This window comes from Pelecanus crispus, chromosome Z (assembly GCF_030463565.1).
Source record: "Pelecanus crispus isolate bPelCri1 chromosome Z, bPelCri1.pri, whole genome shotgun sequence".
In the NCBI taxonomy this organism is placed as follows: Eukaryota; Metazoa; Chordata; class Aves; order Pelecaniformes; family Pelecanidae; genus Pelecanus; species Pelecanus crispus.
The window spans coordinates 78,438,852-78,462,045 of NC_134676.1; positions in this window are offsets into that span (position 1 = coordinate 78,438,852).

Sequence of the window (23,194 nt, forward strand, 5' to 3'; positions counted from 1 at the left end):
TTTAATTTGTTTAATTTATTTGCAAGCACAGATGATAAATATTTCTCTGTTTCTGCATACCCAGGGAGCCAGTTAAACTGTATGTCACCAGGCATTCACATGACAAGTTTAAGTTACCAGACTTGAAGTAATTCTTTTTACAAATAAGGAGATCAAAACATGGCTGTGCAGACACCAGTGTAAGAAAAGAAGAAGGACAATTGTCATCAGAATTCAGATAAAACCCAGAAACCACCCGCAGCAAAACCCCTGCTTGTTAGACACCTGTCTTATATTCAGAAGACTAAGGAAAAAGTCTTTACTGATTCTGTCTTTCAGACAAATTGTGTGACGCTACACTCTCATTTTAAAGAGGGTGTTTTCAGAAGTAAATTGTCTTTTTGCCAGCCATTTCCACTGGAACTGCTGCAGGAACAGAGCAGTATCCCAAGGCTGTCCTGGGAAATTTCATGGGTCCCATTAGCAACTCTGTAGCATATATGGATCTGAACTGTCTGCCATCCATCCAGCCAGATCTTCTGTTCGTGGTCCTGACTCCACAGAAGTCTTTGTCCATCCAGTGGACATGCTGTGGTGCACAGTACTGTACACTTAAAGGTGTACATAGCCTAAGTGTGTACATAACTTACATAGTGTAAGTAAGTGTATGTAGTAATGTATACTTAAGTAATGTAATTACTGATGTATAAGTAATGTATACTGTATTATGTTACTTATCATTGTACATTCTCATTGCTGGGAAACAGTGCTGGAGGGAAAGGCCTTTATGTTTCCCACCTAGTCTACTTAGTGACATCAGTCTCAGACCACTTTGGAGCAGCCGGACTTTGTTGCTGTAACTGACAACAGAAAAATTAAAGCCTGCTAAAAGACAAATTCTGGAGCATTTAGTTCACTTGGTGGCTCTCCAGTTGCATTTGCAATTTGCAGCATTGTCTCACCTGTCTTGCCCCCTCTGGTGCGGGATGCTGCAGTGGCAGTGGCTACAGTGCAGGTGGGGGTTCACCCACGCCATGTTCTAGATGCAATGGAAGGAAGACAGAAAGACCTGGTGAGATGGACAGATAGACTGCTAGTCAGGGCAAAAATATGTGCAAGTATGCAGCATCTCACTGGATTTGACCAAAGAGGTTTGCAAAAAGCCCTTTTTGTTGTTTTTTTCCCCTGAGATTTGCGTGATAAAACCTCAGCAGAGGGAAAGAAATGACAGCAGCTCCCTGAGGAACGCAATTCGGTGCAGGGTCCGCAGAGGTCAGCTGGAAGGACCAGCCCAGCCAGCACAGTCACACAGCGCAGTGTTACACACAGTGGGCAGCATGATCTGGAACAAATGCAACCTGGTCCTGCTGCTCCCACCCATGCTGTCAGCTCAGGAGCCGTGGCCCATTCAGGGCTGACCACTCGCAAGACCTCAGAAACACGCTGGATTTGTCAGGGCGACGAAGTGTTGGCACATGAGCCGTGCTCCAGGCTTAGTTAGAAAGAGTTACCAGACTTCTGAGAAATGAAGGGAGCACCAACAGCAACGGTCTCAGAAAGACCAGGAAGAGATCAAAACACCTGATGCTGAGGCCACAGCACTTCGACAGTGTGACCTGAATTCCTGGAGAAAACATGAACATAAATAACTTCTGTGGATATTAATTACCACAAGACCATGACTTGCCACACTTGGTCCATACCTGGAAATAACACCCTGTTTTCTGATGCTCAGGCTCCTTAAAGCACAAGAGTTGAAGCTAGTTGAGGTTTTCAGAGGTAACACAGTACATTTATACAACCATTGAAAAAGATATCAGGGAGCTAGTAGCTCACCATTTACTCTGTGCACAACATTGCACACGCATCTAAACTGCAAGGAAGCCAAGAGGCAACAGATTTAGTTCATTTTACAAAGAAGTGGTAGGAAAAAATATACAGAGAAGTCAGACGAATGTGAATAATAACCTGGAGGAAATACTGGCACAACATGTTTTTAGAGTTCAGGAAGATATTTGTTTGAAATCAAAACACAACAGCAGTTCTCAACAATTAACTAACTTTGTTTTCTCTCAATGTGCATGTCAGTTAGCATCTAAATATTTTAAAATATATTTTTGTCTATGGATTGTCCACAGAAGGAAGGGAATTTTAATGGGTAAAGGGGAAAACACAACAAACCTTTTGAGTTTACCTTCTTTTGTTCTATTTCTTTCCTATTGTCTATGCTCTTCTACCAACTGTCAAACTTTCTAAATGGCAGTTCTGCTGCTGATCTTAACAGCTTAATCTCTTACGCTATATTCACTGTCTTATAAGGAAATGCTGCCTAACTTCTTTGCTTCTTTATTTAGCACTTGCTTATTCCAAATTTATAGCTACTCACTTAGGCTTCTGCATACTGTTACCTCATTGAGATTCTGCTGCATTTCCTACTTTCTCAGGAAATGTCAAGTCACTCTACTTTCTCTGGCTCTTGCAAAGATCCATTATCTTCTGCTCCTTGTATCTCCCTCATTGCCATATGCTCTATTCTCCTCTCTGCTATATGAGCCATTGCAGAGTTGGGGGTGAAGAACTGCAAGCAGTCTTCCAAATGTGGCCTCACCAGCCTGAGCAAGGCCAAATTCCAAATCTCACAGTTGATAAATGTATACATGATCTCACAATGCTGTTGATTTTATTTTAACAGATGTTAAGCATTCTGCCAGGGATCTCACACTTCATCCACCACTACCCCTCATTCCTACTTGAAATTTAAGAGCATATGGAAACAATGCTGGGTGTGTAATACAGCTGAGTAAGATAAAATAAAAAAGCGGCCTAGCTAACAGGACTGATTATATTCCCATTTGGTTAAAAAAAAAAAAAAAAAAGAAAAAGAAGAAAGAAAGAAAAAAGCCAAATCTTTCTTTTCAGAGCTGAAAAGTGCTCTGTGGCCCATGTACACAATATATGACAGTACTTTCATCCACAACATATTGCCTTGAAGTGACTGAGAATAAATACCTGCATGGAGTTTAGAAAACGTTTCTGCATGGTCTGTTATACTGTCCTGGTTTCAGCTGGGATAGAGATAATTTTCTTCCTAGTAGCTGGTATAACATTGTTGTGGTGGTTTGACCCTGGCTGGATGCCAAGCGCCCACCAAAGCTGCTCTATCACTCCCCTTCTCAACTGGACAGAGGAAAGAAAATGCTATGAAAAAGCTCGTGGGTCGAGATAAGGACAGGGAGATCCCTCAGCAATGACCATCACAGGCAAAACAGACTTGACTTGGGGAAAATCAATTTCATTTATTACCAGTCAAAACTGTGTAGGGTAATGAGAAGTTAAAATGAGAAGTTAAAACACTTCCCACTTTCCCCCCACCCTTCTTCCTGGGTTCAACTTCGCTCTCAATTTCTCTCCCTCCTCCCCCCGAGCGGTGAAAGGGGGCAGGGGAATGGCGGTTGCCGTCAGTTCATCATGTGTTGTCTCTGCCGCTCCTTCCTCCTCAGGGCAGGAACCCCTCACACTCTTCCCCTGCTCCAGCCTGGGGTTCCACCCATGGGAGACAGTCTGCCACAAACTTCTCCAACATGGCTCCTTCCCACGGGCTGCAGTTCTTCATGAACTTCTCCAGCATGGATCCCTCCCACGGGGTGCAGCCCTTCAGGAGCAGACTGCTCCAGCGTGGGCCCCCCATGGGGTCACAACTCCTGCCAGCAAACGCGCTCCAGCGTGGGCTCCTGTCTCTCCATGGGTCCACAGGCCCTGCCAGGAGCCGGCTCCAGCGTGGGCTTCCCATGGGTCACAGCCTCCTTCAGGCACAGGTAACCAGTGAGGTGACTCCAGAGGGAACTCTCTGTCTGAGGGCTTCAGAGCCCAGCTGGGAGATAAACAAGGATCAAGACCATTTTTTTACACCATAGTAAACAGTGTTTCTCAAGTAAATCTGTTTTGCTTTACATCTGGGCCCTTTTGTAAAATTACTGTGGCGTGAAAAGTTGTCTTTCACATGATCCAGCTAGGGGAGCTGATTTCTCCTAGAGAAAAGATCAGAGCTAGGAGAAACTTGGTCTTATGCAGCATCAGGTGTCTTTTTTGCTATTTTCTGTGTCCCACAGCTGGGGTTGGTCAAGCACACATTCAGCCAGTTCTGAGACCATCTGGTCCCAGAGAATAGGAAAAACAAGCTGATACAGATCTTTTGTCCCACATGAACTATCCTGCTCATCTTCTCTACAGGAAAACAGAATAAATTCGTTGTAATGTTTTCCTTTAGCCAGACATGTTAGAACAAGCTTTGATATATTGTACCTGTTTATTACATTACATTTTCTGAGATGGTGTGGTTAAAACAAGAACAATACTACAGAAAGTAATCACTCCTCCCCAGCAGTCCTGGATTTTGACTTGCAATGTTATGACAAAAATCAGCCCTTTTTTTGCATCCTAAAATGAGTCATAATTGCACATTATTTTTTATAATCATCTGCTGTTTAGAACACCTGCAGTGTGAGCTGACTCTAGGTATGGACAAGTCAGAGTGGGAGGACAATTCATCTGCAATTACTATTCAAAATGATCATAAATCGGTTAGGAGTGATGCATTAAACCCTAAAAGCTAAAATGGAAGTTATATATATGTTGTTACCTTTTGACAGTTTGGCTTGTGCTTGCTTTAAAATTTTGAGACACATGGGACGTAGAAGTAGACAGGAAGCGGGACGTCTAAACTTTGCGGTCAAGGACTGAAAACTGTAAGGGAACAGGCAAGTTATGTAAGAGAGTTAACACTGCGCGTGCCCCTGCGCTGGATCCTTCCCTGTATAAAGAAATACAATTTCTTTGTCCTAAGAGCCTAGTCTGATGCACACAGCTCTGGGAGGTGAAGCAGGATTTCACCCCTCCATGATCCCCCTGCCCTGCTCCTCCCCAGATCTCTGCTGCAGCTTTCTCTGGGTCATCACACTCAAGCGTCAGGCAGAACACCCCACACAGGATCTGCAGGTGAAGTTATGTGCTACTTAGTGATTCAGGTAAAACACAAAAAACCTGCAGTGCAACCGACAACAGTTTTCAGAGGCAGCACCCTAGCTTCAAAAGGGATGCAAACACAGGTGTCGTGTCGGTTCTTCCGCATGTCACATGTGGGGGACACACAGAAGTTTCATTGTACATTTCTACAAGGACTTGCAGACATTGCAACCTCTGTCTAGTTGAGTTTTGTGGGTGGAGTATTTTTGGCATGAGTGGGGGTATTTTTTGCAGGAAGCCTTATATAATTTTTAGGGTGCATCTTTCATCTGTTTTGATATTGTTATATGAGGGAATTATGCTGTTCTGTTTTGGCAGTAATAAAATAAGTGAAGACTGGAGTTACACAGTTGCTGTATCTCAAATTACTGTGAATCCTTCTCATCTGTCCTTTCTTCAGATGAAATAGTTATTTAAATACAGTCAGTCAGACAGAAACAAATGGTCTCTGATCAATATAATACAGCTGATCTTTTCTCCTGCTTTTGGCTAGTTTCTATAATGAAATTGTCCTTTTGCATAGCAGTGACTGTGAAATAATGTTGCTGATCAGCATTTGAACAGGAAATGGTTTGCCAAAGTGACCAAAATGGAAAGTCAAGTGTCAGCTCTAGGGTTATGGATTAGGGTTTGTGGGCCTAGAGGACCATTCCTGTGACATTAGAAATTGTAAATGTTAGGCAAGATAGATATTGTAAAAGATATTGTAAAGCAGTTTTTTTAATAGATTGATTTGAAGACTGTTGATTGAACGAGTTCATCCTTATTTTACAGCCAAACTGTGCTGCAGAAGATTTGATGTAGAGGAAAGTGCAATTCTGGCCTTTTGCTGCTTGTGCATCTCTGTCCCCTTTCCATGCTAGCAGGTCCCGGCTAGTACAGTCTATGTCACAAGTTTGTCCACTGGCACGCTTTCAACTTTTTTGTTGTTGCATGGGAGTTTTTTGTTTGTTTGGGGTTTTTTTCTTTTTGTTTTTCTTGGTGTTGCATAAAGGATTTTCAACAAGGGCCATCTTGGTGTTGCATAAAGGATTTTCAACAAGGGCCAGAACAGACCTAGATTTCTGTAAAAAGGCTCTGAGATTTCTGGAAGCTGCTGCAGGGCATCAAGAGGACCATGATGGAGCTGTTATCTGTTGGGGTGGGAAGCAGTATTTGCAACGGACCAAAAAACATCAAAGGAAAACCAAAATAAAAACATTTAATTCAGACTTATCTTAGAAACAGTCATGCAGAGAGGAATAAAAAGTAACAATATGAAAATGTCCATATACGTATGCACCCCACAGGTGTGGTGCTTACCTTGGTCTGTCCAGTGGCTATGTGCTTATACCACAACACTTCTTTCTCATCTGAAATCCTGTTGCACTTAGTCCCTGCTGTTTCAAAGTTAACGATGCTTTTTCATTAGTTCTCTTTATGTGCAAAAAAAAGTTTTTAAGGAATTTTTATTTGCGCTCTCAGAGCTTCTCAATTAGGTCCAGCAACCTGAAGAAAAACAGCCGAGAGTTTTTAGCTTTCTGTGCCTTGATTTCTCTTTTTCCCACCCCTGACTGAAAGCCAAGAATTTTTAGGGACAGTGTTGTGACAAATTTATCTTCAGTTTTAAGGTAATTAAATACCTTGTGAATGGGAAATCATAAACCATTTCAGGTAGAAAGTAGCTATTGGACCTAGCTTTAGGGACATGAAAGAGCAAAAAAATAAACAAATGCTTATTATTTTAAAAGAAAAGAAATTATGATCTCCATTATAAAAAGTACTCTGTCAAATATGACACTTCCCAAGCTCCTTAATTCCATTAAAATAAGTTACCCATTGCAGAAAATACAGCTATGATAATGGGAGTAAGAAACGGAAGTATCTTAACAGTAAATGCATACTATTCAAGTCTATAATAAACTTTTTCTTTTTTAATTAATTGGCAGTCAGAGCAGGATTAATTATTTCTACTGTTTTCTATCCTGTTTGTTAGTCTGGACAGACATAAGAGCTGCCAGCTACTATGCTTTTCCAGGATGACCGGGCAAACTGTTGCTAACATTGCTGAAAAGGATAGGCAAATCAGGTTGTGAATTTAGTGTCTCTCCATTGCGGGTCTCATTCAGTAAGTATTCAAGGCAGTCAAACAAACAAACAAACAAACAAACAAAAAAAAAGGCACAGCATTTCGGTGTGCGCACCCTTTGAATTACATCTTACAACCTAAAAGAAAGTGAATTGCTCCAAGAAGATAAATGCTGGCCTATTAAGCCAAGATTAATTTGACCATCATTCTTTTTTTAGGATGTTGAAAAGGCTCCCAAGCAAATAATAAAAATATTTGGAGAAATTGTTAGCTTTGATCACCATGTCTGTAAGTACCCCTGTTGTAAAAACCCTGTCTCTCTCTTTGCACTCGAGGAGATCCTCCTCTCCTTTCATCCGTGCTTCCTTCCCCCACCCACCACCTCTTCAGGCAAAGGAAAATTTTGGATGACAGATGGTCATCAGTTCAGGTCTCAGCAGAACTGAATTTTGCCTTTCATAAAAAACTAAATTATATTAGTTTTTTGCTAGTTCTGTTAGTAATTTCAGAGTGATTTTCCAGAAAACTTATCTTCAGACGCTGGATCCTTCCCTGTATAAAGAAATGTGTATAAATGGATATGAGAAGAGCAAGAGGTTTTATCTGTAACAATGGAAAGATGTTTAAGACTTGTTATTCCCCCCCTCTTTAAGAGCCAAATTTTGGCAATAGTCAGAACCACTCTCACAGAGGACAGCACAGATGTTAACGGAGAAGAATGAGCTGGCTGTAAGTATCATATGTGTGTGTTTTAATGAGAAATGTACTGTCCAGAGAAATCAGGCTGTGGGTTTTGTTTCAATACTTGTCAGAACTGTTAATTTCTCTCCTTTGTTCAGCATTGATTGACAAAGCTCATGCAGTCTTCAGTCAGACCTGATTCCTCCCAGCTTTTTCTCCTCTCTAGAAGTGTTTTCTGCATTGAGAGAAGCCATCACCATTTCCTATCTATGCAAGTCTTCTACATGGTTCTTTTGACAAAAGCATGACTCTCCTCCTGGTGCAGACATTTCTCCTCTACCTCCTCCCTCATTATCTACTGACTTTAAAACAGTTTTCATGTTTCAAGTCTGGCAGGCTTTTTGAAGCTATTTGGAGGATATAGTTAGATGATGATTTTGCATTTTTTTGCATCCCAAGTTCTCGAGCCTTTTCCAAGAGATCCCCTTTTCTGGGTATCTTCAGCATTCATTCCAGTTTCCAGACTGAAGCAGGCGAATCAGGCAGGAGTTACATCTGTCTCTCACCCTGAGTGCTTTTGTGTTCTGGTCAGCTCAGGAGAAGATTCCTCTGTTAAATTCATGAAGCAAAGCTCTCTCTTTTATCAGTGTCTTACTTTAAAAATGTGGACTTGAGGATTTTTTTTTTTTTTTTTTTTACCTCACGTAAATGTAACTACAAACATAAGTAGTTTTTGTTAGTTGCTGTTGGATCCAGTATCCCAAGAGATGTGAGGCGGCTGCAGCTCCATGTCTGCAGGTCTAACCAGCAGAGAGGCTGAAGGTGTGCTCCCAACAATTTCTTTTAATTTATATTTTACATATTCAGAATAATTCCTTTACTGCTTTAAAACATGGACAGTATGATGGTACTATGTATTTACTTTTAAGCCAGTTTTATTAGCTACCTGATTAGGTTCCCATTAAGAACAAAGCTTAAGTTTTTATATTCAAAATGTAATGTGGTTTCATAGTGGATCAATCAGATTAGACAGGCTGCATTTCTTCTATGTGTATTTGCAAGTATTCAGTTCAGAGCAGTATTTATTTTTACCTTCTCACACAAACCCTAGCCAGTTCAGATTGAGCCCTATGAGCCATGAAAATACCAATGGAGATATTGCCATTTTCTCTTTCTGAGAGCAATCTGCTCTTGCCCAGAAAAAAGCAATTTAGTGTGTTAAGGAGCTATGGGAAACATGCAGGTTTTGAAAGATTGCCATTGAAAATTGTGCTTGTGATATCATGCTAAATATCTTGTTCAGTATACAGAGGCAGAGTTCATTAAAAGAAAAATTTCTAGCATGGTAAATTTGGATCCTTGTTTTCATTTTTCCCCAAAGTCAGAAAAAAGCAACCTTCTTTGTGTAAAGTTTCCCCATGAAGAGCAATGGTTGTGTATGCAACAAGTCAATGAAACTAATCAATTCTCAAGCTGTGCGGTTGCTAAAAATGGACAACTATTGAAAAATCATTGTGATGATCCAAATGACTTGTTTATGGAAGAATGAAAAAGAAGATTTTACATAGGTTTTAAGAGACATTTGGTTACTATTTATATATATTAGATTTCCAGATGTGGTCACAATAGCGGGTTCACAGAGTCAGCACTAGACATACACTGTACTTGTAAATGAGGGGGCTGAAATGGGAATGTAATTAGAGAGTCATATTTATGTTGTGAGACAGCCCGCCTTTTAATGTGTTCTTCTGACATGCCATAAACAGCATTTTTAGTGTGTAAATAAATATGACTGGAATTCTGCAAGTTCCAGAAAACTAGGACTTGTAGAAGAAGATTCTGCTAGCAAACCTGCTAGCAAACTACAGCACATTGTAGGCCAAATAATGTATTAGACAAGCTAAAAGCAGAAGACGAAGAAATGGTACCATGCTGATTAGATCTATTTTTCTCTTTTATGCACCTCTAGAAGCTGTATGGAAGTAAAACAATGTCCAGGGAGGGGAAAAAAAAAAAAGCATGCCTGTGATTAAAATAAACTCATCAGAAGAGAAAAATCCTAATTGCAGTTGTATCTCTTTACCAAAAGGAAAATCTCCAGATGGTGTGAAATCTATGGGTAAATATACCTTGCACCTGGAAATCTATGAGCCAGATCCTGAGAGGGACGGCTGAAGTCAGTTAAGGCTCTTGTTGATTTCACCAAGGCCAGAATTAAACTGGTGAGGAGAAACACAAACCTGTGAGTGTTCTGAAGTTCCTCTGAAATCCCAGTGATTAATTAGGAGAACATAATTGTAAACACTGAAACCCAAACATTTTAAGACTTGGCCAATATAACTGATTTATGCTGCATGAAATACTTTTCGTATTCATGAAGATCTAATCTCATGCTTACCTCACTTGGGTTTCCTTTTATTAAAATGAAGATAGTAACTGTGTCCAAAGAAACACATCGATTTAGCAAGAGAAAACTGTCTTTGTCAATTCAAGATATTCACCAAAAAACAAATTACAGGTTATTCTGCTTCAGAAAATGAGACTGCAGGAACTGAATATCCCCATCGAGTTCTTGTTTCCAAGTTACAGTGTTTGTGTCAGAAACGGCTGTCGAGTGTCAGGCTCACAATATATATTTGCAGAAAAGAGGTATGGGAACAGTGCCAGTGAAAGCTGCTCTCAGTTTGGGATAGTTTCTTCATTAATTCGTGATGATGACAGTGACCCTAGAGCAAGTATGCAAAACAAATTCTGTAAAGAAGAACCAAAAAAATGGCAATGTTTTATTTTCACATGAAAGAACTTTCTTAGCATAAATTAATTCTCTGATGTGTTCACTGAAACTGTGGTAGCAATGGGGATCCTGGTCGCAGGCCAGGCTCATGCTTGGAGCTGTCTAAACATGGTGCAGAAGTCACCATAAATAGTTTGCCTTTTTAATCCACTTTCCCTATGAGGAATTTCAGTAACCCAGTTCTACTGGCAAATAGTGCTCACAGAAGGCAAATTTCAAAGTCATGCATTCAAGTTGTCATGGAAACCTCCATTTAACTTTTTATGCACAATTATTCTTGATGGAGGCATATGCTAATCCAATCACAGCAAAGGAAAAATGTTGTGTGGACTATGTGGCCTGCCACAGGCTATTAGTCTTGAAGCTGGAACATACACAATGAACCCATAGAAGGTAAAACAATAAAACAACTGTTTAGAAAAAACCTATATGTATGATGAATTGACTATCAGCTCTGGCTGGGTGCAGAAGCTGTTGTGACATGCTCCAGTGTGACCTTGTTCTGCTGCTGAAGTTACAGTGCTGTGATGTCAATGACAACACCCCTTTCCTGCAAAGTGCCTCACAGCCCTTGCAAGTCACTGCACTCCCTGGGACCATTGGCAGTTTCATTCCTGGGGCACCAGTGATGTGACTTGACTAAGGTTGCCTGGTGGCTCAGGGTCAGACTGGGCGGTGGGATCCCTGCCTTCCCAGCCACGCAATGATGGTGCGTCTCCTTTTTCAGTGGGGGCAAGGCGATGTTGTAGAATTCCCCTGTTATTCCTGATTTGATTACTCCTCATGGATCTTTCCATAACTTTGCCTACAATTAGGGCTATTAAAACCATGACAATCGCTAACAGTGGATGGGTTTCCGCTCATAATTTTGAGAGGTTCCTGCCTTGCTGCTTCTGCTGTAGTGTGGTTTGACCAACACTTGGCTCAGGCCTTCGGTGGAGCAGCAGGGGCAGAAGAACAAGCAGCTGAGGAGGGGTTCAGGAAAAAGGGACACACATTTTCAGGACCACTGTACATCACAGATGTCCTTTAGAAGGGTCCTACCTCCAGTTTCTCGTTCGTGTTCTCTTCTTTCTTTCTACCAATGACCATTCAGTTTTACCACCTCCAAGATCTGTGTGGCAGCAGTCTGAAGGGACAGAAATGGATTTTTTTTTTTTCTTTTTTTTCACCCTGTTATGAATGCTAAATTTGTTCTGTGGGCACAGAACATTGACACAGTACTGAGAAGATCAGAAGTATTGTATCTTTTTCTACAAGTCCCAATCCAACATAGAGGTGTAACATCAAGCTTTAAGACCATTCTCACAGACACCTTATTCTTAAGCTACACTTCCTTCCTTCCACTATAATAAACCTGGGGCATCTCAGATTCTGTAGATTGTTCTTGTTGAAGTTACAGTCCATCAGATAAACTGATGAGCTGTCTTCTGCTTTTCTGGAGTCTGGTGGTGAGGCTCCATAGTTGCCCTTGGATTTTGGCTTCAATTCTGTCTGTGGCTATATTTTTTTTAATTATAGCTTGTTGTGTGTGGCACATGTACACTGACGGTCATTTTCATTTTACCTTTGTTCCAACAATTTATTTTGTACTCTTCCATATCATTGCTGTCACTGACTGTCAGCACTGAACTGCATTCGCATTCTTAAGGGGATTGATCCAGCTCTATAACAAGCCGTGGAAAAGCACAGTGGATTTGTGTTACTCGGTGAATATAAATGTAAATTTCATCTAGAAGAAAGCGAATGAAATCTTTGTGTGATTTAAAGATCATTCTCATCTTTTTATTGATGTCTATTAACAGTTATTAAAAATAAGTAATTCTTCTGTGATATAAATAGGTAAACACCATGGCAACTCAAATTACTTTTATCTGGTGGGGACCTTAACAGAAGGCATATGTGTGCACATGCACCTATGTGTAACAGAATGGAGGTTTAAAAGAATGAGATCATGTGAATCAAAACCAGTATAGGTTATTGAGTACCAAGATGATGTCAACAAGATGCAAAAAAATGAGGTTTATGTCAGAAAAAAAAGAAAGAAAAAATGGCCATTACCTTGCAAGGGACCTTGTAAAGGTCTCCTGTGTGCCCCTCCACACTGTTAGCCTGAGAGGCCAGGCTCCTCCTCTGCCAGCTTGGAGATAGCTGGTGAAAACTGTTAGAGGCTTTTGAACAGGTGCACAAATGCATGAGAAACCTGCAGTGTATTTCCTGATGTAGCTTTTCAACACAAAATACCTACTTTATTCAACTTCACCCTAGAGAGGAGGGCAAAGCCTGAAGTTATACAGTGCTCACCACTCATCTCATGAATGAAATCAAAGGACTGGTGGTGGGTTGAGACCTTGTAGCTTTCTCCTGTGTGCTGCTTTCCCTATGCAGCCCAAGTTGTCCCTCACCCATCACTGGGATTTCAAGAACAGCCATGGAAATCATAGAATCATAGAATCGTTTAGGTTGGAAAAGACCTTTAAGATCATCCAGTCCAACCATTAACCTAACACTACCAAGTCCACCACTAAACCAATTAAGGGTAGAGTAATAATTTCATGTTTCCTGGCTTGGTGGCTGGATTATTTTTTAACCCTGCTGAGGATTGCTGCACAGGCACAAGGAAACTCCTGAATGAGGATTCTCTGGCACCAAGGCTGGTGCTGGCACATGTGCTGTCCATGCTTAGTGCAAGGGCATGCACAACTCATAAAAGTTTCACTTGAGGATATGAAATTCTGGTGCAGATTAACCCCATTGTTCCCAAGGTAAATAGTGTCCCTGGCTGAACTTTTGTCTTCAGTCTGTTTGATTCTGCACACATCAGAGAGTCTGATTTAAATGTTACATCTGGGTCTTGGTTTTGGATTATTTGTTTCATTTGTAACCTATCTAGAGGATAGGGAAGAGAAAGTTCCTTTATTAGAAAAGAATACCTGAATTTTGTGCTTTAAACTGAGAAATAATGAAACCTAAGTTGATGTGCAAACCAGACCTTCCTAAGATTGGGGATGAGGGTTGTTGGAGGGGGAAGGTGTTAAGAAAGCATTTGGGTTTATGTTAATATTTGTTGGGGGCTGCCTAAGAAAGAATAAATGATGAGGTTCAAATTTAATTTAAACTAGACGTTTATGGATTACAAGTCCATGTCATTTACATTTATATACGAATACATATGAACATTAAAACACATATCTAAAGACTAAGAGCCAAAGAGAGAAAGAAATTCAGAAGTTCAAAGTGCAGAAATATTCAGAGAAGGGAACAATTCCCAACCAGGACAAAGAAATGAGCACAGCCAGACTTGGAAGGTGCTCAGATGCAAGCAGATGAATTAATTGCCTGAAAAAAAAAAAAAACGTGACAAGACAGGGGTGGTGAAATCAGTGAGCTAGAAGTTAAAAAAATCAGTGCAAACCAAGAGGAAACTGGTGAGGGCTGTGGAGGAGGGTAACACTGAGGAGAAGCTGCAGCCACTCACAGCAGGCAATCAGCATCCCAGGCAGCAGAGCTGGCTGGTGCCGCTCCAGACCACACAAGAGATCCACCTATGATGGATGGCACATGTATACATGCAATGCGCTCATCAGCTCACTTGTGGTGGGCTTCCATATCAAATAAATCCATTTGGATGGCACACAAGTTGCATGCCTGATGCCATCTTTAGAGTCTACTGCACCTACACTTAAATTCAGAAAACAGAAAAAAAAAAATAGAATTCTCTCTAATAAAGCTTTTGTCTTCCTTTTCTTTCCTGTAATTACATTTTCAGCCATCCATAATCTGGCCTTAAGGGACACTCTTTTATAGTTTTATCTGATTTCCACATAAATCAGTGGGAAAATTCATGCCTGCAACATTGTATTAAATGGTGGCGACATTGATTTTGGGGGGAGAGATATATCCCTCTGCTAGTTGTTAGGTCATTTACATTTTGGTTGTTGCTATTGTTCTTAATTTTTGTCCTGTTACACCCTTGTAGTTCCCAAAGCTCCAATCAGACGTAGAGGTCCACTGTGTGTATAACCATGAACTGAAACATTCATTAATCTTTTCTATCTTTTCTACATTTACAGTAGGTGAGTGTTCTGTGCTGAATTCTGGCCAAATTAATGAGAATAACTTGAAAGGACTCCTGCAGCCTTGTAGGAGGCAGGTCATTTTTGACCAAGCAGGCAAGAGAGGCAGCCATGCACTCATGCTTGAGTCTGTCCTGGACAACTCCCATCCTTTCCAAAGCTGGATGGTTGGGAGGGGAAGGGAAGGATCGTGCTAATTGAAATTAGTATTTCCCAAGTTTTGCTTCTTGTACCCCTGGAAAGGGTACTACAAACTTTATGGCTCTGAAGTGGACAGCAGTTCTCAAAAAGTTGTCACTGCTTGTCTCTACAGCGAGTGGAGTAGACGTTGGGGTGTAACAGCCCCTGTCTAGCTGCCCCAAATAACACTCCCATATGTCCCACGGGCGGTTGTTCTTCAGCTTCCTCTCTTCCTATGCCACAAGTACAGAGGTCAAACTTTACCTTTGCAGAGCATGAATGTATACAATGTGCTCAATGATATATTCAAAATCCTGTCTTTTTTTTTAAAGTCAGTCATTTTGAGATTCTTAAATAAAGACTTTTTATTTAGTGCATTCTCGGAAGTAGAGGCACATAAAATCATCAGCCATTTTTTAAAAAGTAGGTGGGAATACACGTTGAAGATTTTGTCCCATTCCAAATACCATGACTGAAGTTAAACAGTCCATTTAGTTAAGTAGTAGAAAGATACATGGAGGGAGCAACTTGACAGCTTTCATCTTTCCAAGAACTGGAGACACCAAGCTCAACTACACTGCAGTCTGGGCACCATTTTCTGAAACAAGGTGACATGCTTCATTGTTTCCCGACAAAGCAGGACACTAGTGTGTAGTCAGTCCTTATTACTGTACATAATGGTATGACCAAACAAAGCCCTGCAGAGGCACAGACTTGCCCTGGAAGTCTTTAAATCACTGTATCACATGAAACGAATGCAGCACAGTACTGACACAGAGAACTTCTTGAATATACATAACGTAGTGTGTCATCAGACCCTGCTCTAGTGAGAACCACTAGACCCTGTCTAATTCATCTGCACTGTAAAATTCACATTAGCGTGTCTGACAACAAAATCTCTCAGCCATGAAAACTCAGTAAAGTTCCTACAGTCAGTCTGTGAACAGTGGCCTGGTTTTGAGCTTGATGGACATTACTGTGAGGTCTTTTTTGCATAGCACCTTTCTGTGCCCTCCTCACAAAACGTGAATTTGTGGCTGTTGGGGCTAACTTCATGTCTTTTTTAGTGTTTTCACAAATTCCTCTACGTCCAAAAGAGGTTCAAACTTGGAATAAAAAAGCCAACTCAGAACACAAGAGCCACGCACTGTACTAAATGGTAGATTTATAATACTCACTGAGATATTTTTTGACCTCAACATTTATTTATTCGATTTTATTTGTTGATTTATTATTTAGAATTGGAATATAATGGGATTCATGCCAAAGCATAAATCAGTTCATTATCATGTTTTATGTGACAGAAAGATAAATTACATTTTTTGAAGAAAAACAAAGTTCCACGAAATGTACATTTCTACACAGAGTACAAAATCTATGCACAGTTAAATTTCTGTTTAAATGGCAAGTAACTTATAGCATCCTGTTAGGTTAATTTTCCTTGGACTCATTCAGGTGAGGCTATATAGCATAACCCATGTTTTTATATTTTTCATTGCTGGCTGAGAATTGTGGCTTGGTGATTCAGGGAGTGTACTCTGGAAACAACTCTGAAATTAAGACAAATTTAGTTGAACAGAACTGTTTAAGCTTGACACAAAAAAATTACCACAAGCCTTTTTTAAAAGTCAGTTGCTTCAAACTGGCACAAACTTGCCCTCACAGCCTTGTCATATGTGGAATAAGAGAGACCTCCTCTCTTGTGTTCTGGGTGAAAATGTCTAGTTTCCCAGATCTTTCTCTCTCCTAAAAATCTTCCTTCTTTTCGTAGCTACGTAGTCAAAACTTATCCTTCTGAAAGCTGCCATGATAGAAGGATTTAAACAGAAGCATTGCCTCTGAGGAGCAAATAAGAGTATTCTGCCTTTCATCTCCATCTTCTGAGACAACAACAGACTTTCCAAGTGTTTCTGAGATTACTTTGTACAACACCTCCTTTTCAATCTTCAGTCCCAGACCTGCAGGACTGTTAGGGTCCTGTCATTGTGTGACCAGGTAATCAGGTAATCACTCTTTTAGTAAGAGGATCTGAGCATGTGGAAACGACTGTGTTCCCTGTTCAGCTCCTCAGGAGCTGTTTACAGAAGTAACCAGTTGCAGGTAAGCTTTTGCCTCATTGATACTGACAGTGCTCTGAGTTCTTGGGTGCCTGAGACATGGCAGAGTCCCCAGGTTTCAGCAGGTGAGCTATGGCTCCTACAGCTGCAGGTGAGAAGTCTGCATCTCCCCCAGCAAGTGATGTAGGGGGGGGTGTGGAGCAGACAGCTCTAAGGGCGCCGCCCCTCCACGTGATGGATCGTGCAGGGCATTGTCCTTCAGACTGGCTATAGTCCAGTCCTGCAGGCTGAAAGTCTACTAGCAGGTGAAGCATTTTTGGCACGCTCCTGGATGTTGGTGTCATCTGGAGGGAAGCCAGATCACATGCTCAGAGACCACTTTGTGACATGAGCGGAGGTGATGTAGACATCTTCTACAGAAATGCTTTTCCAACGCAAACAAACATGCTGTTACAGTCGCACCCCTAGTTTCCTTGCTGGTCTTGCCAATGGTTGGCTTTGAAGCGACAAATGCACGTGTACACAAGCGTATAGCTGTACAACCACTTGACGGTTTCATTCCTGTGTCAGTGGTTTGTAAAAATAACAAATGAAATCTGGAACACTGGCATCAGAAGAAACAAAATGCCCCTTGTAGGAAGTAAGAGGAGCAAATCTTTAGGGAGATGAGCCTGGAACAGGACAGCTACACATGCAATGCATTCACCACAAACTTACCAGGCTGCCAGTTGTCTTTCAAGTTTTAAGTATTTTACCCTCATTCCTTTCAAAAGTAGTTATGTACTATATCCCTGCTCAATCAGTTTTTCCTCTGAAAGGTAGGAATTGCAACATGCTAGGAGAATTGGTTACTTATGCAGAGATCAAATAATGCTTATGAAGTCAGAATGAAAAGAGGGGAGTTAAATAAATAAATAAAATCCATACTGAACTAGGTTCCATCCCAACATTCGCAAACTGGAAATGAAGACGGGTTCACTAGTGTGGAGTAAATAAATAAAATTCAGATTCCTATGCTTTCCCACCTACAACGCTTTTTAAAGCTGTGGAGGAAAACTCTTAAGAATGGATTTTTCTTGAATCATTTTCAGTATTTGTAATGTGAAAATATGAGAATACGGAAACTTGCTTTTGTTACTCTCGATCTGCTGAAAGCCAGGATTTTAAACCATGTGGAAATACAGATACTTGGTTTAATGATTTTCTCTTCTAGTAGATGCCTTGTCTTACCAGTTTTGTACTACCCAAGTACAGTGGATAACCTTCATCCAGGTTTATTAGGAATATATTCTTAATGCAGACATTTATATAAAAAATGTTTAGAATGTTACCTTAATAGGAAGACTTTAGGAACCAGACACTTGGAAGGATGAGTTTTGACTCAGGGCTTGTATGCTGACTGGTTTCCTTGCAAAATCTCAAGTGTTTTGGAGCTGCAAATTAACAGAGGAGGGAATATTTTCTCTCTTCACGCTCATGGCATGAGACACGGAACGTACATTTAAGCATTGCCCTGGATTTTACACCTAACTTCAAGAAATTCTTATCTCGCATAACTCATCTAGTCTTTGCAGCAGAAATTATAAAAAAAAAAACAAACCAAAAACAAAAGCAAAGAAGAAAAACCAGTAATGATACTGTGTTCAAAATCTGGGATGATTTCTGCTTGCAAGTAAACTATCATAAGAAAAGCATTATACTAAAAGACTTTTAAGTCTAATTTCTCTTATGCAGATAAAGTGTTTTTCTTTTGCTCCAGGATTCACAGCTGTCCATACTTGGAAACTGTATAATAGAAAATACAGGAGGCTACCATGGTTGGACAGAGGAGTGACAATGTAGCTTGGAATGACCAGTATTTTAGCAGAGCCTTTCTTGTTCTTCAAAACCCTAAGCTCCCCTCTTTCAACAGATACTGTGCTTGGAGTTCACTGAAATGAAGTTGATCACCACCCTTTCTAATAATTTCATCTTTCTGTCCTGTTACAATGAATGTTTCATGGAGCTGCAGGCACATAGGGAGGACTCTTGGATGTAACAAAGTAATGTAATCAGTAACTGGGCCAGAATCCACAATGGTATGGTGGTTGTCTACCTGGTGGAATTATCAGAAAATCCTGACAACAAATACTCTCTCAACTCCCATGAAAATTCCTACTCCTTAAACTCTCATTTAGTTTAGTAATCTCACAGTATTGAGGTGGCATTGAAGGAGGCTTAAAAGTCTGGGAACTATAGGTTATTTTGAACCTAACTCTGCAAAATAACTAAAAGTGTAAAGGTTAAATACATACTTGCCATATTTTGGTGAAAAAAGGTTCATGGTAAGGTTCAATTGCAAGGGAAAAAAAAAGGTGAATAGTGGTAGAGGAACTGCATTTCCTTCTGTTTGCAACTGCATTTATTCCAGTAAAGACAGGTTTAAAGAAAGGTCCTTTTGAACCACTTCACTCCTGCTGAAGTTCTTGACATTGTTCTGAAGCAGCAGCAGAGAGATTGTATTTTCTCTTTCCTGGGAAAGACATCTGGTCTGATGGCAGAGGGCCAACAGAAGACTTGCTGCATCCTATTATCTTCATTCAGATCTTTAAGATAACACTAAAACAAAACCTAAGGGCTTACCAATAGATCTTCCAGTTCCCAAGCATGAAAAGTGGCTTGATGATTTATGGAGAGATGACAAATGAAGGCTAAATTTTAGAGATAAGAAATACCTGTCCCTTAAAACAAACAGGCTAACCAGAAGTGGAACAATGTAGAAAGCCTTAACAGTACAGGGGTAAAAAAGGAGAAAAGCTGTCTGCTTATGTACCTCTGATATTCTCTTATCATGGCTTCAGGAAATCAGTTTGCCGGTTATGTTCACTGGATAATAACCATATTCAAATGTTAATGGAAAAGCTGCCTTTTATTGTGAGCTCAAAGCTCCTGTTGGCTTTGATGAAGCGTAACCTGGGACACCTATTTGTGACTGCCAAAATTATGTTGTTGAAGGAAAAAAAGGTATGAAATATCCAAGTCATTTTTCAACCAGCTGTAATGTGGCTTCCGTAATTGGTGGCTTCCAAAGACAGTGGTAATGTGATGAAAGGATACTCTGCTTATTTGGACCTTAGATGTGCTTGAACACCTTACTAGGTACATTAAGACCTGTAGATATTTAGATTTTCTTATTTTTTCTTACTTAAATTAAGCAATTAGCCTAGAGTACTCTGATAATCTAAAAATGCATTTCCAATCATTTAAGTAAACATTTAAAATTTAAATCCAGTTCATGGGGGTATTTTATGTTTAAAGTAAGGACTGAAACTAAAACTCAATTCCTGATATTTTAGGTGAATTGATTTTGTGAGTGAGAAGCATGAAAAGCTAATTACAGGTGAACATTGCACTTCTATTCAGCATAGAGTATGTTTTCTGCTCTCCTCATTTACCTGCAGTAGAAGCCTAAGCACAAATTTGACACATGGTAATAACCTGCATGCATTCAGTCACGGAGACACTGAATGCCTGTTTATAGTAGTCTGTCTTAAAACATTTGCTTGGTTTCAGTCAGAACCAAATCCTGATTTTTTCACTCAGGTGTCTCTTTTGAGTTCAGTGTGATTGCCCATGTGAATGAAAATAACTGGGCTTAGCCTCCTGTAAGGTTTTGTCTCATGGTGTTGGCAGAGATGAGAAGGTTGCTCTGCTCACAGCTCTGTGCCATCCATCAGACGTTTGTGGTTCTGTTCACAACCAACTTTATTTGAGCCAATTTTCTGAGCTTCACGTGTCAGTGATGAAAGGCTTCCTACTGTGAATGAAGCCAATTATATACAGTTCTGTAGCCACTTTCTCTCTCCTTTTTGCAACCTGTGGAGGACAGAGAATTCAGAATCTGTAAACACAAGGTGGTTTTAAAGGACAGTGTTGCTGCAAGGCAAGAATAAAACAGCTTCTCCAGAGAGCTTCCAGTGACATAAAAGGACATAATCACATTTACAGATAATCCTAATGCCTCGACTTCTGATCTCCTCCTGTAACCATGTTGTTGTTCCTGTCTCCATTATGAACCCACTCTCCTTCTTTTCCCTCGTATTGATCACGCACAGTCTGTGATCAGCAAGTGCTTTTTGTTGACACCTGATTCCATAAAAATATTGACAATATTCTGGATATATGAGACTTTACCCTACAAATAAGCAGGTGGCTTTCACGCTGGGCTAAATCAATCTATTTTTTTTCCTAGTCCCACTGGCTGCCTCCATGCCCCTTTTCTCTCCCCTACGTGAGGTAGCATTTATGATACAGCAAATAACCTCTGTGACACAGAAAGAATTTTTCATATTAAACTGTCTGCCCTGCATATTTCCTTACATTTGCAAAAGAAGATAAGGTTTTCTGTTTCAAATACTGCTTCACTGGGTTATTTGGGAACATGCCTGGTTGTAGGTCACTAAGATTCTGATTCAAACTGAAGGTCAGCCTCCTGAGTCCACACCACGCTGCTTAGCCTGGGCACTATGAGATGTTCACTTACAAAACTGTTAAACTTCTGTAACTTGTGGGTGAGGGAGCCAAGCCAAGGGAGAATCTGAAACAGTTTCCTCATCCTGTGTATCTACTTCATTTGCCTTTTTCTTTCTGCATTCAATTTATTCCTCTAGGACTGGGAAGGTAGTCTTCGCCTTAGAAGATGTTACAATTATACTGTAAAAAAAGTCCTTAATTCTGGACAATGTTGCATAGATCCAGAGAAGAGGAATGAATTTTTGAATGTTTGGGGTTTTTTTAAATTTTATTTTTTTATTTCCTTGCAAGATTTTGGGGAATTTAATTCAGTGACCTGTGCCTCAGGCTGCTATTTGTTTCTGGTGTTTGACCTTGTGTATCTGGTTTACAGTTTTTATTGATATATATTCAGTCTAAAAGTCAGTCTGAGCTTCTAAAACCTCAGGGACAAAGTGGTCCCACATGGTGATGTGTAGATATATGATGGTTAACCAATATGCAAAGCAAATGTCGAGGAAATTGGCACTTTCCCATCCTGTATGTGCACAAAGGAAATTAATTGTATCTGCTAAGGGAATCATTACAGTGAGTTTTCAGCTATTTATACATTTCAGTTATGAATTACCACACAGTATTAGCCTAGGTTTCTCAGCTAAACATATTCTAAAGTATTTTTGTGGCCTACTGACCCTGAAATACGTTTTTAAAAGGCAGGGGAAATGTTGATATGGTTATTTTGCTCCTATAAATGTACCAATTTTTTTTTCACAGTTGCCATAACTGCACATAATGACTGGGTCTTTGAATTCCCAGTATGTCTATATAGTCAAACAGCATGGGACTGCATGAATTTGAATGTTCTTTTCACAAAAAATATGGTGGTTTGTATATAAGCTGAGCATGAAATTTGAATCTTGTTTCTGAGAAAACATGCTAAACATGGTATACCGTGTTGCCACTTCAGTGTTGCGCAGCCTGTTTTGCCACAACAAGGTAGTTCACACTTACCTTACACCTTCTAGTGCCTGGGCTAGGGGGAAGGTTCTGCTACATTGGCCCTTATCAATGAGTGAGATTGTGTGAGACACCAACAGATACTCAAAACAGTCACTGCTCCTACCCAGTGCAAAGCAAGCAACATAAATTAGATGTTTAGAAGCCAACCTTGATCTGTTCTTGTGCATTGCGTAAACAATAGCAAATGCACATCTTCTGGGCTTTATTTTGCTGTTCTTAACACGTCATCACAATCACAAAATAACCTGGTTATTCGCATTTAATGACTTCTCTGCAGTGAGAAAATTGCCTTAATGTAATTTCTATCATAAATGGAAGAGGATTCTTGCATTCTGGAAATTAGGTGGAATAATTAAGTTTTCATTTTCCATCAGTAATATCATGACACTGATTTTTACAGCATCCCTATGTTAGGGCTGGTGGCGGGTTGACCCTCGCTGGATGCCAGGAGCCCACCAAGCCCCTGTATCGCTCCCCCTCTTCAGCTGGACAGGGGAGAGAAAATATAATGAAAGGCTTGTGTGTTGAGATAAGGACCGAGGGAGATCACTCACCATTTACTGTCACAGGCAAAGCAGACTTGACTTGGGGAAATTAATTTATTCCCAATCAAATCAGAGTAGGATAATGAGAAATAAAACCAAGTCTTGAAACACCTTTCCTCCACACCTCCCTCCTTCCCAGGCTCAACTTCACTCCCAATTTCTCTACCTCGTCCCCATGAGCGGCGCAGGGGGACGGGGAATGGGGGTTGTGGTCAGCTGATCACACATTGTCTCTGCTGCTCCTTCCTCTTCACACTCTTCCCCTGCTCCCACGGGAGACA